This window comes from Cherax quadricarinatus, chromosome 1 (assembly GCF_038502225.1).
Source record: "Cherax quadricarinatus isolate ZL_2023a chromosome 1, ASM3850222v1, whole genome shotgun sequence".
NCBI lineage: Eukaryota > Metazoa > Arthropoda > Malacostraca > Decapoda > Parastacidae > Cherax > Cherax quadricarinatus.
The window spans coordinates 63,584,065-63,597,830 of record NC_091292.1 but is presented as its reverse complement, the minus strand read 5'-3'; the positions used below and the strand labels follow the sequence as shown (position 1 = coordinate 63,597,830).

General features: G+C 42.3%; 1 protein-coding gene across 2 annotated transcripts in view; it reads right to left on the bottom strand.

The window, feature by feature from the left end:
• Window positions 1-13,484, bottom strand: part of LOC128688399 (glutamine synthetase) — a 28,199-nt gene extending 14,715 nt beyond the window's left edge. The window contains exon 1 of one of the 2 annotated variants that reach the window (XM_053776271.2): window positions 13,328-13,484. The gene's annotated coding sequence lies outside the window, so the exon portion shown is untranslated. The remainder of the gene's footprint in view (window positions 1-13,327) is intronic. The other variant, XM_053776282.2, reaches the window with a different exon arrangement.
• Between the last annotated feature and the right edge of the window lie 282 nt (window positions 13,485-13,766).

The following is a 13,766-nucleotide window of genomic DNA, read 5'->3' as shown; positions in this document are numbered from 1 at the left end:
AACCGAAGACTCTTAAATAAAATTACAATGAAACTAAGAGAATCTCGAAAACATTGTTAAGAAATCCCAGAGACATATAGACAGGAATATAATTCAAATTACGTTGTTTACAGCGGTTTTATACAGGTATTTGAGAAATGTGATCATGGAATGACAGTTCATAAACTAAACATTAAAGAAATAACGGATGTAACAAGATACTGGGTATCTTGTTACATCCGAAGGTACGGCGAGTACGCCCACACAGAACTCTGTTTACAGCGTAGCAGACCACACTTCACGATGCACTTCTCGAACAGGGTAAAAATCAAACCAGAGAGTGGGACAGTCAATGACTCGTCCAAGCTAGCACGTGCAGCTGTCGTCAGTGGCAGACTGCAAGTCAAGTTTAATGCGATTCTGTCGCTCAAAGAGGCCTTCGTTGTCGTCTGTACTGACGACACCGAGGCTGAAAAACTCATTACCACCACTGCTACAACCACTCTACGAGATCAGGGATTTATTGTCTTGACTTCCCCAGCTCTGAGGGCCAGGAGAACTGTGTTCCTCAAGAGACTCGACAGGCTCATCACTGCCCAGGCTACCGAAGAAATCAAGTCGTCCATCGAAGCACAGAACCCTTGGGCCAAGGTGGAATTCATTACCAAAATACCCAATGCCTCCTTCATGCTGAAGGTCACCTTCAGTGACGTCAACATAGCAGCCAGAGCTCTCGCTGAGGGACTGGCTATTCACTACTTCCACATCAATCCAGCCTTCATCGAAGCGGAAACATTCCATCAAATTCCAGTGTTCCAACTGTTACTCATACCTACATACCACCAAAGACTGCCCTGCCAAGAATAAGAAGTTCTGCTCCACCTGCGGTCAAGAAGGTCATGACTTCAAGACGTGCACTACTGACTCTCCACCTAAATGCTTGAACTGCAAGAATGATCACCATACTCTTGCTGCCCAACCAGACGAGATATACTTAAGAAACAACTCCAGCAACAAAAAAAAAAACCCACTGCACAAGCGACTACATATGCTGCTATTACCAATCTTCAAGCAGATACTACCAAGATTCTTCAAGCCACGCAAGCTGCGTCTACCACTTCTTCGCCAGCTCTTGCTGGCGACTCCACCAAGATTCTTTACTGCATCATGTATGCTCATGTGCAGAATGTAGCTGAACCTGGTTCCTTCAACACCACCATCAACGAACTCTTCAAGCTCAACAACATGCCTGGTTTCACATTCCCTGCATCTCCACCTTCCACAGAGATCATAAAATCCACTGCAAATGTCTCCAACATTACCGTTGCTCCACCGCTACCACACCTTCCTCCCGACACAGAGATGGACCAATCAGAGACCACCGAGACGCCGACCGATTCCACCGATGAGAGTCCACCAGCACCTGCTTCCACCTCCGTCACAACGGACCAATCAGACGCCTCTCCTCAAACGTCTCAGCCACCAGCCAAGAAGGTTAAAACACAAGAGCCTTGGGATGCATCCCTACGTACTACCGCCACTCCTTCACAAGAAGTCCATTGCTTGCCTGGTGTATACTTCTACACAACCAACCAGAATGAGAACGCAATGTACACTCCAGAAATTATTCAACGCCTCCACAACGGGACAGTCAAGTTCACCTGCGACTCAACTCGATCATTCACCACTGAATCCCTGATCAACCTACTCTCAAAAAGTCACCGCTTTGTGGCACTCGACTACACTACAAGGAAGAAATTCAGGACTCTCCAGAATCGGGCTGCCGAAGACGGTACCCTCATCTAGCAGGACTGTCAATGATCAATCATCGTGAAGGCAAGTTTCCCCAGCGCTTTGCTGCCTGCTAAAGCTGGGGTGTGGCTCCAAAAAGAACCCTGTTAGGTAAGACACATATGCAACAGTTAGGTATCTTTATTATGAAACGTTTCGCCTACACAGTAGGCTTCTTCAGTCAAGTACAGAAAAGTTGACAGAAGCAGAAGATACTTGAAGACGATGTAATCAGTCCATCACCCTTAAAGTTTTGAGGTGGTCAGTCCCTCAGTCTGGAGAAGAGCATTGTTCCATTGTTTCTGTACTTGACTGAAGAAGCCTACTGTGTAGGCGAAACGTTTCATAATAAAGATACCTAACTGTTGCATATGTGTCTTACCTAACAACCTGTCGGTATTTTATACCATTTTAATGTTCAAAAAGAACCCTGTAATTGCTGCCTCCGCCCTCCTATGCTGCTGAAGATGCTAAACGAGAAGATACTTCCCACTTGGGGAGTCACCGCAAGACAGAAGAAATCACCCTCCAACCGGAGGGCCCCAAGAAACAATACAGAAGAAAGAAGATGAACGACACCCCCCGCCCGGGAGGCCACCGCCGGGTCGCCATTTGGAGAAAACCCGGGCCGGAAGTACCGGCAAACCTACAACAACAACAACACCCCAGGTAGATCTGTTTATGACTTGAAAAAGCCCACCGTGTGAAGTGGGCTTTACCCTGTTCGAGATGTGCATCGTGACGGGCACCTTCCCGATGCACTTTTCGAACAGGGTAAAGATGAAACCAGAGAGTGGGACAGTCAATGACTCGTCCAAGCTAGCACTTGCAGCTGTCGTCAGTGGCAGACTGCAAGTCAAGTTTAATGCGATTCTGTCGCTCAAAGAGGCCTTCGTTGTCGTCTGTACTGACGACACCGAGGCTGAAAAACTCATTACCACCACTGCTACAACCACTCTACGAGATCAAGGATTTGTTGTCTTGACTTCCCCAGCTCTGAGGGCCAGGAGAACTGTGTTCCTCAAGAGACTCGACAGGCTCATCACTGCCCAGGCTACCGACGAAATCAAGTCGTCCATTGAAGCACGGAACCCTTGGGCCAAGGCGGAATTCATTACCAAAATACCCAATGCCTCCTCCATGCCGAAGGTCACCTTCAGTGACGTCAACATAGCAGCCAAAGCTCTCGCTGAGGGACTGGCTATTCACAACTTCCACATCAATCCAGCCTTCATCGAAGCGGAAACATTCCATCAAATTCCACATCAAATTCAAGCCATTGTAATGGCTTGATAAAGCTCCTGGAGAGCGAAACGTTGCCACAATAAATGTCACATTAGTTGCACTTGTGTCCTTTTACTTTACATACCACCAAAGACTGCCCTGCCAAGAATAAGAAGTTCTGCTCCACCTGCGGCCAAGAAGGTCATGACTTTAAGACGTGCACTACTGACTCTCCACCTAAATGCTTGAACATAAGAAAGTAATAAAGTTGGTAGAATTACCGACAATATGTAAAGTAAAAGGGCACAAGTGCAACTAATGTGACATTTATTGTGGCAACGTTTCGCTCTCCAGGAGCTTTATCAAGCCATTACAAACAATATGTGTGTATAATGTTCGCCAAGACCGTAGTCCTGGCACGGGTCTCAATCTTGCGATGACCCGTCTCTGGCTCCCGAGGGAGAAAGGTTTCTACAATGATGCGACATATGCTGTTCAAGCACTCTTCTGGTCAGTTCAACTGGTGCATCTCATAAGTGACAACACCGTATGTACTCCTAACTATGGACACTAGCGAGGAGGAGGATATGTCGTTATCGCAGGCAACAGCTTGTCTGGTTCGTTGACTCCATGGTACACTAGTGTGGCCGCAGTCATCTCTGGGTCCTCTTCGGGAGGGAATATCACTCCTAGTTGCCTGCGGAGCGTCTCAGTAACTTCGCACTCCAGAAGATAGTGTGTTAGGGGCCGCTGGACAACGTGCTGACAGTACTGGCACATCTCCTCCTCAGCCTTGTCTACCATCATCTTGGCTGTGGGAAAGCCCAAACGAAGCCGATGGATGGCGGTACACTGCGCTCTGGACCAGCTTCTATCATATGGAGGGGGTTCTCCCTGAGTCGCTGCTCGGTACCACTGTTGAGATGGGGTATCACCTAAGACCTCCCCCATAAGTTTCGTGGCTCTGGCAGCCACCAGTTTGGTCTGTCGTAGGCTGATTGGGACAGTAATCCCAACATGTGGATAGTCTGTTGCTGCCTTGGCTGCATCATCTGCCGCCTCATTTCCCCGGATGCCAGCATGGCTGGGGATCCAGTTCAATGTCGATCTGTTACCCTGAACTTCTAAGGCTGTCATTATGCTCAGGATCGATGTGATGAGGTGAACATTGTCCTGTGGTTGATACAAACAATACACGGATACAGGGTATATAAAGGCTCAGAGTGAGGTGCAATACTAGTGAGGTACCATTTCGATGTTCACTAGTGGTAGTAGTAGTAGTAGTAGTAGTAGTAGTAGTAGTGGTAGTGACAAAAGTAATACAATATGGTAGAGCAATTATGTGTTTATATTTCCACTGTGTCGGTATTTGATACCATTTATTTCCAATTAATTCGTACATGAGTAAAAGGATATAAAAGCTATTACTTGGGTAACATAAAAATAGGTTGGACAAATATAGACTGGAAAGAGGCAGCTTGTTTCAGTGTTCACTCTCTGTAATGTGCTTTGTGTAGTATAACAGTGATGGCAGGGTTTACTGTTTTCAGGAGGATTCTTGCTAAGACTTCGGAGATGGTGAAGCTGGCGTTATTTTGTTTAATTGTATTTGAAACAGCGATCAGTGCTGATTCGAGGCACTTGCGTCTGCGGAAATTAGTTTCTTTGATCACTAATTGGGCGTCTCTGAATTTCATGAGATGATTGGTGGAATTTCGGTGTTGTACACAGGCGTTGTTCAAGTTATCGTTCCTACATGCGTAAATGTGTTCATTGAGGCGGGTGTCGAGGTTTCTTGCTGTTTCACCTACGTAAATCTTGTCACAGCCTCCACAGGGTATAGTGTAAACTCCTGCATTGACTGGTTCGTGGTGCTTGGATTTTGTCCTGGTTATATCCTTTATTGAAGTGCTAGAAGCGATGGCGACTCTGGTGTTAGCTTGTGAAAGTACTTTTGAGACGTTCAGTGCAACCTGGCTGTTGGGAAGAATTATAACTTTGTTGGGAGTAGTGTTGATGTCACTACCACTACTACTACTACTACTACTACCACTAGTGAACATCGAAATGGTACCTCACTAGTATTGCACCTCATTCTGAGCCTTTATATACCCTCTGTGTCCGTGTATTGTTTGTAATGGCTTGATAAAGCTCCTGGAGAGCGAAACGTTGCTACAATAAATGTCACATTAGTTGCACTTGTGTCCTTTTACTTTGAAAGGAGGAACACTGCAGCAGGCCTGTTGGCCCATACTAGGCAGGTCCTTTACAATTCATCCCACTAACAAACATTTGACCAGCCCTATTTTCAATGCCACCCAAGAAACAAGCTCCGATGTGCAAGTCCCACTCAAATCCAACCCCTCCCACTCATGTACTTATCCAACCTAAATTTGAAACTACCCAAAGTCCTAGCTTCAGTAACCCAACTAGGTAGACTGTTCCACTCATCAACTACCCTATTTCCAGACCAATACTTTCCTGTGTCCTTTCTAAATCTAAACTTAACTAATTTAAATCCATTACTGCGGGTTCTCTCTTGGAGAGATATCCTCAAGACCTTATTAATATCCCCTTTATTAATACCTATCTTCCACTTATACACTTCGATCATGTCTCCCCTCATTCTTCGTCTAACAAGTGAATGTAACTTAAGAGTCTTCAATCTTTCTTCCAATAATAATAATAATAAGTTCAATGAATGGAACAAATTGCCAAGCATCATCCTTGAAGTTAATAAACTTGGACAGCTTAAAAGCACAAATGCAATTCTTTTTATATTAACAATACAGTGGTTAAAAATATGTCGGAATTGTATGCGAGGAGTGGGTGCGAGAATGACCTGTCTAGCATGTGCTGATAGGCCTCCTGCAGTGCTCCTCTGTTCTTATAGTCTCATGAAACAGCATCAAGTAAATGGTGCGAGGTGCTGAGGTGGCTGACTCACACCTCTTAGCCCCACCTGCCTATTTAATGACCAGCTGACTAGCATCAAGGGCGCCGCTGTGATGACCACCTCTCCATCCTGTGACTGTTTCCTGTCCTTCCAATTAAGCCGTCTGTCCTCTTCACCAGCTGTTGTCACCTAGCAAATTAACCACCAGCTATCTCACATAGCACCTCTTGCCTCACCCAGTGCCATCCATCTCACCAACCACCCCTTGCTTCACCCAGTGCCACCTATCTCACCTACCACTCCTTGTTTCACTCAGTGCCACCTGTCTCACATACCACCCCTTGCTTCACCCAGTGCCACCTGTCTCACCTACCACCCCTTGCTTTACCCAGTGCCACCTGTCTCACCTACCGCCCCTTGCTTCACCCAGTGCCACCTGTCTCACCTACCACCCCATGCTTCACCCAGTGCCACCTGTCTCACCTACCACCCCATGCTTCACCCAGTGCCACCTGTCTCACCTACCACCCCATGCTTCACCCAGTGCCACCTGTCTCACCTACTACTCCATGCTTCACCCAGTGCCACCTGTCTCACCTACCACCCCATGCTTCACCCAGTGCCACCTGTCTCACCTACCACTCCATGCTTCACCCAGTGCCACCTGTCTCACCTACCACCCCATGCTTCACCCAGTGCCACCTGTCTCACCTACCACCCCATGCTTCACCCAGTGCCACCTGTCTCACCTACCACCCCATGCTTCACCCAGTGCCACCTGTCTCACCTACCACTCCATGCTTCACCCAGTGCCACCTGTCTCACCTACCACCCCATGCTTCACCCAGTGCCACCTGTCTCACCTACCACCCCATGCTTCACCCAGTGCCACCTGTCTCACCTACCACCCCATGCTTCACCCAGTGCCACATATATACTGTAGTTTTTAACAATTCGCAACAGGCGAAATTATTTACAAACATTATCTCTCAGTCCACAGTAGGATTCGAATCCTGCTGTGGACTGAGAGATAATGTTTGTATAGTGTAGTGTATGTGAGAACAATCTTCATGTATTTTGAAGATAACAAGAGTTATGAAAGGTACATCAGTACAAACTGAGGATCCAGTCATGTCTAACTTTCACAACTGGATGAAAGTAGGTAAATGGACACATAAAGAACGCTGTGAATACTACAGGAGACGAAAACGTATTTCCAAAAAGTTACATATGTTTCATTTACTAGTTAATTGCCGGTGTTTTTTTTTTATAATTTTCGTACTCAATGGAAAAAAAAAGGGTGAAAGACTTTCTCAAGAAATGAAGGATATAACGAGTAGATAAATATAAAATATGGGAATGAAATTGAAAGGATCGTGCGATGCCCAGGAGATAATGAGAGCCAAAAGCCATCACTATATTTGAAAGAACACCATAATTCTTTGTAGATGAATGGTTCAGAGAACCGACATGTTGATAAATTAGACACATGTGCAACAAGAGTTGCACATGTGTCTAATTTATCAACATGTCGGTTCTCTGAACCATTCATCTACAAACCTGTCAGACACTGCAACCTCTTGGGATCTTAATACTTGGGAATTCTTCGCTTGCCTAATTCTTGGGCACGACCTACTTCAACATTGAACAAATGTTACACGACCTATGACTGCTGCACCTCTCCTGCCAACGGTTTATAAGCTCCTTCTCAGCACGTATGCCGTATTCTATTCAAGATTGATGGACTGACCACATCGACTCAAGGTTGAGGGACTGATTACCTCATTCTCCTCCTGTTCTTCAAGATTCTCCTTTGTATGGACTGATGAAGCCACTGTGTGGCGAAACGTTTCCTCAATAAAGATACCCAAGAGTTGCACATGTGTCTAATTTATCAACCATAATTCTTTTTAGGTTTTGCAATAACCAAGAAGAAATTGCACTTCGAATGTTGGATTTTTGCTTAATAGAGTGAAACTTGTTATAATTTAAAAACAAATGTATTTTATGTACGGTAACTATATTAGTGCCACACAAAGTAACTAATTGCAGAAGCCCCTGGTAGGCGAAACGTCTTTTAAATACAAAAATTATCCAATGCACATACGTCTTGAACATTAAAAGTATCTTCTGCTTCTATCAACTTTTCTGTACTCGACTGAAGAAGCCTACTGTGTAGGCGAAACGTTTCGAAATAAAGATACCTAACTGTTGCATATGTGTCTTACCGCACATACGTCTTCTAGAAACAAAGAAAAACGTGATATAGTGAGGCTACAACACCATCCTGTGTTCGGTGAACCAGAGAAAACAAGAGTACAAAGGAATTTTTTTTTTCAAGACTGAAGCACCAAACCCTAGAAACACTTCTGATAAATAATTTAAAAAACCGACAAGTTGATAAAAGAGACATGTGGGTATCTTTATTCTAGAAACGTTTCGCCAGACAGTGTGGTCTTCAGGCCATGTAAAGAACTGTGGAAGATGGGAAGTTGAAGGTAATCAGTCCCTCAGCCTTGAGTCGACGTGTTCACTCAGTCTTTACAAAAGTATGTGTGTCTGTGTACTCTCCTATGTGTGTATGAGTGTGATTGTGTTTGTTTGAGAGTGTTTTAGTGACTTACACAATCATGAGGTACAGAGTTAATGTTCATATTTCTAGGCTGTTATTTAACCGATAACTTTACCAAAAAAATGACCGATAGCGATACATTGGCACATCCCTAGTATTTATATATTTTTTTACTCTCAAGTATTTCCATGTTTTCCTTACTATGTTTTCTTTTGTTGACTGTGACCTGGGTAAGTCTCCACAAGCCACTCCACTCATCACTTCATAAACTAGGGTACCTTTCTTGGCTGCTGTTATTTAGTGTGTATATATATATATATATATATATATATATATATATATATATATATATATATATATATATATATATATATATATATATATATATATATAATTAACAGCAGTTTTACTGTTTAGTAAGCGCCTTCCAAAACCCCTCACTGTCGGTTAACAAAAACCAAACCTGTAGGGCCAGAGGGCAAAAAGAGGTAGGTCACCGATTGAGACACTTATGCAGCATATGGAAATCTTTATTCAGGAAACGTTTCGCCACACAGTGGCTTCATCAGTCCAATACAAAGAGGAAGGCGTAAGGAGAGGAGGAGAATGAGGTAATCAGTCCCTCAACCTGGAGTCGATGTGTTCAGTCCATCAATTCTCCTCCTCTCCTTACGACTTCCTCTTTGTATTGGACTGATGAAGCCACTGTGTGGCGAAACGTTTCCTGAATAAAGATTTCCATATGCTGCATAAGTGTCTCAATCTTCAACTTGTCGGTTTTTCAAACCATTCATCACACACACAGGTAGGTCACCACAAGACACTTGTCGAAATAAGTAACTGCTGTTAATGTGAAGTTATCCTTTACTCTGTTCTTATGATGACGTGTGCTGCCTCTGGAAAAAATGGTATAGGATACCGACAGGCTGCCAGAAATAAAAGTCTAACTTCTTAAACTAGGGCATTTTATTTGAAAACGTTTTAGTACTGGAGTGACCGAATTCCCAGAACTGAGACATTTTCATTAAGATGTCCTGGTATTTGCAATTTGTGTCTTTTTTCAACAATGTTGACTCTGCATTCTTCCACTTTGAGATCAACTAATTCCAGGTATTATTTCACCATTAGTGAACTGTCGTAAGAGTATGCTTGGCCAATAATTTTTTAAGTGTCTTTACCTGTCTTTATTTGCTAGACTATATATATTTTTTAGTACAGGGAATGTGAGTTTTTCATGTATATACATAGGGAAACCAGTCAATTATTTCCGTGACAGTTAATCAACAATCCACAACACTAGATGGATTGACGAAGAGCTAATCTAGTTATCTGAGGGGACACACAGGAAAAAATACCTAGAATCTGCCCTTGTGCGCACCAGGTCAACTTATTGCTGGTGGGATCCTTGGCTCACTGTTACTCAGCATATATGGTAACCCGACATAATGGATGACATCCACACCTCTCCTTATATTCTCACTCTGCTGTTATATGCGTATATATATATATATATATATATATATATATATATATATATATATATATATATATATATATATATATATATATATATATATATATATATATATTATATATATATATATATATATAATATATATATATATATATATATATATATATATAAATATATATATATATATATATATATATATATATATATATATATATATATATATATATATATATATATATATATATATATATATTTCCAATAATTCTCTACGGACTTGAAATCGCTTTGTCTCCATGAGAAAGGTTCCCAGAGTGAATGCGTGTAATAAGAAATAACTTATTAAGCATAAAGGGTCAAAGACCTTTTAAAACCTTTTCAGTTATATATGGGAATTGCCAATGAACTCATAACTACTTTCAGATGGGAATTTGGTAAGTTCCTGATCAGCTGGGCTGTACTGCAAACATTGGACTGTCTGTGCGCAGTGAGCACCAACAGCATGATTGAACATTACGGTAACAGAGAGGTCTGGTCAGGAACCAGACCGCGGGGACAGTGGTCCCTAGAATATTCAACAGGTAAATTGAAGGTACATGAATCTACGACAGAAAATTATATAAACCCACATGAGCTGAAAATACGTAAAACTAACTAGCAAAACTAACGGAGAAAAAACACAACCCTACTAACAAAGATAATGGAACTGACAGAGACTCTAATAACGATAACAGTGTTTTAACTAACATGATCCAGAATTGACAGTGATCCATCTGACAAAGATCGAGATCCAACTATTGAAGAGCGCGATATTACTAACGAATATCACGATGCATATAACGAAACCCGCCATCCAACTAGCGAAGACAGCGATACAACTAACGCAGACTGCAACGCACTTAACAAATACCGATATCCAACCAACGCGGACTGTGTCCCAGCTAAAGAAGACTGCGACCCAGTTAACAGACTAACAGTGGACGGCATCACAGTAGTCAAGCTAGCGGAGTAGACCGCAGTCCACCTTTAGAAAATCTAGTTAATAATTTTTTAACACAGCGAGATTAGCTGAAATGTGTGTAATTAAAGCATTTGAGGAAATTTTACTATACACAACACAGCTGGCCAGCATCAGCTGAAGAAACTATTGCAGCAGGCAAAACACAGTGATGTAGCTGCAACACTTCACAGCTAATCCACACTTTGGAGATGAAACGTGATAATAATTCAGGGTGGGATGAAACGACCTTTAGGGTTATTTATAGTTTGTTGGTTAGTTGAATAAAGACGTCACCGGGTAGACCATCAGCCAGAAAAGGACTAAACCTCTTGTCCGTGACCTAAGTGTTGTTTTAAGTGTCCATGACCGAAGTGTTGTCTTAAGTGTCCATGACCGAAGTGTTGTTTTAAGTACTATACCAAGTGTCCATGAACAAAACAATGTAAAGAACTATACCAGGTTTCCACTACCAAAATTTGGTATAAAGGTTTATCTCTAACATATGGGTTAATTACCAGTATCACGAGTTATCACCATCTAGCACTTTGTAAAGATCATTGTAAAATGTGGGTGATAACCTAATCATGTTTTGATAATTACAACCCAGTAGCAACGCGTATGTCACTGCAACATACCGCTACATAACCAAACATAAACTACTGTTCTACAGACTTATTAGAACTAAACACTAAATGTTATTTATTAGAACTAAAATCGTGAGGTCAAGTGCGTTGGAGACATTTTTAAACTAAATACAGCATATAAACCCAAGATGAGTCGTAATGAACGACAGTAGGTTTATGTATTATTGCAAATGTTTCAGTTTTGAAAGTCATACATTATATTTGTCTTATATGTTGTGTTTTATGAGGGAGATGGTATGATAAGCGAGGATTTCATTTTGAGACATGTATAAACAAGAAGGGCTCTCTAAAATTTTCTCTTATACGTTTAAATATCTATTTTTTGAATATATGTTAATGTAAAAATTAATAATTTTTTTTTGTGTAGTTTTCTTTAATCCTTGCTTTAGGTGAGATAAGATAAGATTTCGTTCGGATTTTAACCCTGGAGGGTTAGCCACCCATGACAGCCCAAGAAAGGCAGTGCGTCATCGGGGGCTGTCTGTATTATCTCCTTTGGGGTCCTCAAGCTTGTCCCCCAGGATGCGACCCACACTAGTCGACTAACACCTAGGTACCTATTTGCTGCTAGGTGAACAGGACAACAGGTGTAAGGAAACGCGTCGAAATGTTTCTACCCCGCCGGAATCGAACCCGGGCCTTCCGTGTGTGAAGCGAGAGCCTTGCCAACCAGGCCACGAGGTAATAAAGCATTCTTAACTAGTGTACAAGTGACATGTGACCTTAATGATCCTTATATAGTCGATAGGCTTTGTTTAAATCTAATAAACCAGTCAACGAAATGGGGGAAGAGGGATAGAACGAGAATGAGAATACTAGGAAGGGAAGCAAATCGACAAGAGATATATGGTCACTCCAGAGCCGCGATAGCATGGCACTTTATGGAAAACAAAGAGAAAGGAGATTTAAATAAAGGAGGAGATAGTGAAGGGAGGGTTATAGTAAGAGTTTGAGGGATGGGGTGAGCTCTGAGAGGGATAGGTGGGCGAATATAGAGAAGCTCTGAAGAGAGAAAGGTAAGAGTTACAGAAGGGCAGCAAAGGAGAGTTAGAGGTTAAGTTACTTGATCAAAGGCCTGACTTCAGTCGTAAAACGGAATTCAATTTGTTATGCCACATGTAAATCAAATTTAGGAGTAAAAGCCAAACAGTCGCTTTCTTGGTGCAGACGGTGAAGCACCCTTGATCAAGAGCCGTCTGCCGTCTGTACTTGATTTATGCCTTGAATCTAACTCTTATGTCTACCTAGATTTGTTTGAGTCTGCCTCGAGAGCACTTTAAAGTTTTTCCTAGGTTTGACGTTTAAGACTACCTGCAATCTATATGAATTTACCTAGAATCTACTTGAGTTGACTCAACTTCGAGTCTAGTCTGAGTTAGTTTTGGAATAACCGTCTCCGCTTCTTTGTCTCGAAGTCGTTGTTTGCGATTTATGTACACAGTTTACATTATGTATTATTTTATTAATATGAATTTATTTATCGGCCTAAAAATAAAGAATGATAAGTGAGAAGAAACTGATAAGAAAATAAGGATATACCAAAGAAGTCAAACATTTTTTAATAGATTGGCTTTAAGTAGCGGTCAACATCTTGTTTTCCCGTGAAGGCAATACGACAAAAAATACCAGAGTTATCAGTTACACATACAACTGTAGACAAAAAAAATAATATCGTCAGTATAAAGAAGAGTGTCATACCCAACTTCAATATGGAGAAAGTGTGTCTAGTAAGTTTTTCTCCATACTTTACCTGAAATGTTGACAACGGAGGTGTGATGAGGCCTGACGTCGAAACGAGAATGCTCACCTGCCCCGGGAACACTTAATATATGGTAGTGAGGCACGCTGGCGTGTCACGGTATCCCCACACCTGATTGGCTGCCACTTTATTCACGCTGGTCTGTGATTGGCTACCCCGATGTCAAGCCTGGCATTTATTTGTCGCGATGACGTCCACCCTCGTGTTTGATTGGCTGCGATGGTGTCCATCCTCCCTACATCACTTGGTTGAGAGTCACTAGCTGATAAAGCTGTGTCTGACGTGTCGTGGGAGTTTATCATTGACTCTGATGATCTAACAGCTCGATGGCCGCTAATGCACAACAAAGAGACTGGAGTTATCATTCTTCTACCACAAAAGCTATTCCATCCACCCCATTCGTTGATCAAACATGATTGTCTCTTAGTTC